The sequence below is a fragment of the Chionomys nivalis genome, chromosome 14 (assembly GCF_950005125.1).
Source record: "Chionomys nivalis chromosome 14, mChiNiv1.1, whole genome shotgun sequence".
NCBI lineage: Eukaryota > Metazoa > Chordata > Mammalia > Rodentia > Cricetidae > Chionomys > Chionomys nivalis.
Window position 1 is genome coordinate 57,204,712 of NC_080099.1, and position 6,000 is coordinate 57,210,711.

General features: G+C 50.2%; 1 protein-coding gene across 1 annotated transcript in view; it reads right to left on the reverse strand.

The window, feature by feature from the left end:
* The window catches only part of Galnt1 (polypeptide N-acetylgalactosaminyltransferase 1), a 74,397-nt gene extending 69,591 nt beyond the window's left edge, over positions 1–4,806 (reverse strand). Inside the window, exon 1 of the mRNA XM_057788829.1 lies at positions 4,492–4,806. The gene's annotated coding sequence lies outside the window, so the exon portion shown is untranslated. The remainder of the gene's footprint in view (positions 1–4,491) is intronic.
* Between the last annotated feature and the right edge of the window lie 1,194 nt (positions 4,807–6,000).

Here is a 6,000-nt window from a genome sequence, read left to right on the forward strand (position 1 = left end):
ATGAGAAAAAAGTTTAAATGTTCCTGAAATCCACAAGTCTGAAAAAGAAAAACCAGAAAGCAAAAGTCAACTGGCAGGTGTATACCCTAATATAGCAATAATTACGTTACATATAAATGGCCTAAATACATAAATGAAAAGGGAGCCTAGCTGAATAGATTGTAAAACATGATGTAACTATATACCGTTTACAGAAAGTCACTTCAAATATTCAAAGTGACTAAGACAAACATATTAAAAACAATAAGGCAAGTTGGGCATGATGATATATGCCTATAATCCAGACACTTGAGTGGTAGAGGCAGAAGGATCAGGAACTCAAGGCTACCCTTCACTACTAGAGACCAGCCTGGCTACCTGGGCTGTAGTTTACAAGATGACAGCAGTGGGAATAACTGGATAAGGGTACAAGGGACTTTCTTCAGCTGTCCTTAGAGCTACATGTGGGCCTACAGTAACCACACAACAAAAGTCAATTTAATGGGGAAGTCGTGGCGCACGTCTTTAATCCCAGCACTCAGGAGGAAGAGGCCGTTCTGTGAGTTCAAGGCCAGCCTGATCTATATATAGAGTGAGTTTCAGGACAGCCAGGGCTACAAAGAGAAAATCTCTCTTTTAAAAAGTTTAATTTAGGGGGCTGGAGAAATGGTTTTTCAATTAAGAACACTGGCTGCTCTTCCAGAGGATCTAGGTTTGATTCCTAGCACCCACATGGCATCTCAAAACCATTTGTAACTCCAGGCCCATGGAATCAATACCTTCTGGCTTCTGTGAGCACCAGGCACCCAAGTAGAACAAAGACTTGCATGCAGGTAAAACACCCATACACATAAAATAATAAACTAAAATTTGAAAATTCAATGAAAAAGCCACCAGTGCACTGTTCTAAAGTGTTCTAAATGTGAACACTGCAGAGCTCAGTTAGGCCTTTATCAGTCAATCATCCTGGACAGAGAATACAGACACAAATATCAAATGCGATGCCTACCCTCAAACACACTTAAGAAGAACTCACAGCATAAAACAACAGTGAAGGTCTTCATAAAGGGCAGACAATGTGATCCAATCTCTGAAGGAGCAAGCAGCACTTTCACAAGCAGGGATGGAAACGGTAATCTTGGAAGAAAGAAAATCATATAAAAGTACAAAGCCAGAACTAAACATGATGCCTTTGGAGAAAGACACATGTGGGTGTTGTCACATAACAAAGATGGATAAGCCAATCTGGGAGTAAGTGGGGAGGATACCCAGAAACCAAAGACAATTCAACTGCCACTCTAGCAACCTAGCCAACCAAAAGCAGAGACTCCCCCTCCTTCTCCGCATCCCTTATCCCACCCAGGCGCTCCACCATCCTCTACAGCACTAGCTGCAAGCTATGGTCATTAAGTCTAGACTCCACTGTATCATTTAATGCTGCCCTGTTCTCTTGTCACCTTCAATCTACTTTGGGCCTGTCACACACTAATCACCCAATACATGCTAAGTGAATAAATGAGCATGCTGTAAGTGTCCACTCTTGGTGTATCCCTTTCCTCTATTTTACCAAAGTATAAGAAGGGCATGTAGTACATAAATGAGTATAGAAACAGTGTTATTACCTCTGTTGTGTTATTTTTCATAAAATGAGAGCCTACTCCCAAGACTAGATGATTTTATCTGGTCTGTGGAAGTTATCCATAAACAAACAGCAAAAGCCTAGGTGCAGTGGGCCATACCTCTAGTCCCTGTACTCCTGGGCTGAGTCAGAGAGACAGTAACTGCCCAAGCAACAAACCTGTCTCAAGGAAACAAACACAGCAAAAAAGAAAAAGCCAGCATTCCTCCAGGCCAAACTTATGAAAAACAAGACAGGTTTCAGAAAGATGTCGCATACCAAAGACTAGGCGACATGCTGCTTAAATATAATGTAGTATCTTGGATTAGATTTTGGAGCAAAGGAGCATATTAATGGAAAATTAATGCTAAATCCAAATTTAGCTTTTTAAAAAAGGGCTAGAGAGATGGCTCAGCAGTTAGGAGAACTGGTTTCTCTTTCGAAGGACTTGAGTTCAATTTCCAGCACCAAATGGTAACTCCAGTCCCAAGGGATCTAATGCCTTCTTCTGGTCTCTACTGGCACTGCATGCACAAGGTGCACAGACATACATACAAGCAAAACAGCAATACACATAAACACAAATAAATCTTTAAAACGCACACACACAATAGGTACTAACATATTATTAAAATTAGAATTTATTAATATAATTTCATGTTACTAAAGAGAGACAGACAGACCTATTGGCCATATAAACCCTGTACTTGGTAGGCTAAAGCAAGAGTATCACCAAGTTAGAGGTCAATGAGATACACCATTTCAACAAGGGGGCTGCATAGTGAGAACTTGTAGCAAAATACATACACACACACACACACAAACACATACACATGCGTGCAGGAACCCATGTGACACACACCAGGCCTGTTGTTGGCTCAAGTTTATAATCCCTTCCTTTGGAGAGGTGAGGCTGAAGACTTCTGTGAGCTGAGGCTAGCCTAGGTCACAGCGAGAGACCCTGTCTCAACACAGAAACAGAATCAAGAGAGTAGGAAGGGAAGGTCAGTAAACCATGCCAGGAGCAAAACTCCATCCAGGTGGCTAGAATTCCCAGAAGAGAGCCTACAAACACCTTCATTATAACTCTGCCTCATGGTCTCACCAGGAGCCACTGACAACCAGTCTTACCCACTCGGGCGGCTCATTCATTTACTCAGCGCACAGTTACTTGGTGTCTACAACTTATCAAGGGCTGTAAAGTCTACAGGAACACATGGCTAGGGGAGAAAGCTACAACAATCTCTGCTTTCGATAAGTTTATAAAACTCCACTGAGGAAGACACTTAACATTTGCACAAATGATGAGCGCTCCCAAAAGCCGTACAGTCTGCTGCTTAAAACAAATGGAGCCAGAGAGAGAACTTGATGGTACAGAGCACTGTCTGCTCTTCCAGACAACGCAGGCTCCTTTCCCAGCACCCACATGGCAGTTCACAAGTATCTGTAACTCCAATTCCAAGGGATCTGAACCCCTCTTCTGGACATACACGCAGGCAAAACACCCATACGTATAGTAACGAAATAAAACAGGTACCAAACAAACCAAGAAACATTCTCTAATATCGTTGACTTTTCAATAAAGGCGTCTCAAGTTTCAAACCACACACAACCAGGAATTCTGTTAAAACAGATACTAATTCGGTCGACGTGGAAGGGTGTCTGAAGTATTTCTTTGAGACTCTCCAGGTAATGAAGATATTTCTAGTTCACGAACCACATTTGAAAGAATTACCAAGGCTGAGGTACCACGGGAAAATCTTCAAACTGTCCTGTAAAATGCAAGCTCCCGAACTCTGTCTCTCATTTACCACAGTATTCCCAAGACCTAACACTCAATCAATAAATATTTACCAGGTAAGTAAATGGATGGACGGTCAAGACTAGCACTATTCAATTGCTGCACACTTGGCTCATGAATCCTTGAGAAGTGGCTACTGAGTGAGGCGCTGAACTTTTTAAATTTAGGTAACCACATGTGGTCAATGGCTACCCCCAAAGGACGACCCTGGGCCAGGCACAGACCCGAAGGAAAGGGCACTTAAGCACAAAGTCCCCTAGGTCTGACTCTCAACTCTGCAGCGTGTGACCTGGAAACTTTAACTTCTTGGGGCCTCATCTCCATCTATGAAAACTAGCACAAGATCTCCTACTTTCTGGAGTTCTTGGTAAGATTAGAAAGATACGTACTACTTACTATTAAACACAAAGTGCGGTTTAGGTGACATTATCTGTCCTCCAGAAACAATTCAAGATCACGAAGACTATTCTGACTTTTGCCCACACGGACCAGAAATGCCAAGCGAGGTTGGTTTCAGTGGCTTTGAAATAAAGCCAAGGTCATAAATTTGGTGGGGGGCCGGAGGGGGTCCTCTCGGCAAGGCTGACTAGGTGAGAGGCAGTGACGAGGCAAGTCATCCCGATTCCTGGCCGGTCTCTCACGGCATTGTGCTGCGGGTGAGTGGCCTCTCTCCTTCATTCATTCCCACTGCCCGGAGCCCGCTACTTCCCGGGCACAGACCTCGGCCCCGGCCTGCGCGCCCTCCCCCGTCGTTCCGGACCCGCCGGGGTCAGCCCGGCACCGCGGCAGCAAGTCCCACTCGGCCGAAGCCAGGAGCCATGTTTAGCCCTACCTCTGTCAATAAAACTAAACTTCCGTCTTCCGAAGAAAAACGGTTTCTAACTCAATGTCAAACTAGGACGTCAACTCGCAGCTCTGCGCGGTCGCCCGGCAGAGGGAGACGCCGCGCGCCGGGCAACCCGGGACTCCCCGCCGCCGGACTCCGCTTCCCGGCCGGCCGCGCGGCCACAAAGGGCCGAGGACGCGGGCGCGCCGGAGCCTCCGCCTCGCCCCGTTCCCGCGCCACCGGCCGGCTTGCCGCGCACTCACTCACCTCGGCCCGCGCGGCGGCGGGCGCTCCTCAGGCCGGCGCGGGCGGTGGCGGCGCGCTCCCGCGGGCCGCAGCGCGGGCGCTCCTCTCGGGCCGCCGTCCGCCGCGCCGCCTCCACGGCCTCTGCCGGCGGCGCCCCCGCGAGCGGGCGGGCCCGGCCCGAGCTCCGCCTCCGCCGCGCCCGCCCCCCAGCCTCGGCGCCGGGCCTCGCGGGCTCGGCGCGCTAGTTCCCGCCGAGCCTCATGCAGCCGCGGCCGGCGCTCGCCCCGGCGTCTCTGTCAGCGCGGGGCGCGCGCGCCAGGCCGCCCGGGCGCAGTCCTCGCGGGCCGCTGCGGCTGCGCGGGGGAGGCGGGGGCCGCGCTCACCGGATGCCCGACCCCTCCCCCGCGGCAGGCGCCCCTCGGCCGCCGCCGGCTGCGCCCCTGGCCCCGGCCGCGGTTGGTTCCGGCGTGTCGCCGCGGCCATCGCTTCCTGTCCCGCCCGCCCCGAGGCGCGGAATCGGGGTGTCGCGGCCGGGGCCTCGGGCAGAGAGGTGGCCCCACCTGTGTCCGGACAAAGACGGCGGCGGCAAGTAGAGCTCGGGGAGCCAGCCGGTCGCGGGCGGCAGAAATCGAAGGCGCCTGTCGCTGCGTTCAGGCCCGGGGCGCCGCACGAGGCCACGCCTGATGCGGAGCCACCTGTGGCGGGATGAGTGGTTCGGGAGAGCCCGGCGCCGGCCACCGAATGCACGACCGAGGGTGGGCGGTGAGGGGAGGCCACCGGCCCGCACCGCCGGAAGAGGCCGCCGGACCTCGGGGGACCAGAAAAAAAAAATACGCCCCCCGCCTCCGCCGCAGAATAGGGGACTGCTTGCTCATGCCTTCCACCCCTTCCACCCCTCTCCCTGGTGAAGCCGACCTCACTACTCATTCTCAGAACCAAGCTTGGCCTCCCTGCACCGTGCAAGACAAGAGTCCTGGGCCCAGACATCACCCCGGTGCAACCCACCAACCTCCCGCCTTTGCGTTTTCCCAATAGCTCATTGAGAGGCTTGTATCTTACTACTTGCCAACCACGAGCAGGAACCACGCGATAAGACCTCCATAGATGTTAGTGGCCCCATTTTAATCTTTTAAATCTATATTGTCAATCGATTGGGAATGGAACCTTGTGAGGAGCCTTGAGTTAGGGTTCCAGCTCGTCAAAAAAGGACATTCAAAATTATCCCTACGGTTTTACTACCTTGTTTTACTAATCTCCTTATTTCAAGTACTATATTGAAAAGCAAATCCACCTCCCAAGTGCTGGAATTACAAACTGGGCTACAGTGCCTGCATGACCTAAAAGGTGCCATTTTAAAAAGTACTAATGTGATATTTTGAAACCAAGTCAGTCATTGGCCTGGTAATGGTCCACCCGGGAACTATAGTTTGAATAAAATGTGACCTTTAAAAGGAAAATAATGTCCAAAAGAAGAGAAAGATGCACTTAGCTTGGAAGAAAATATTTTTGCAACCAGTATACTCATATAGG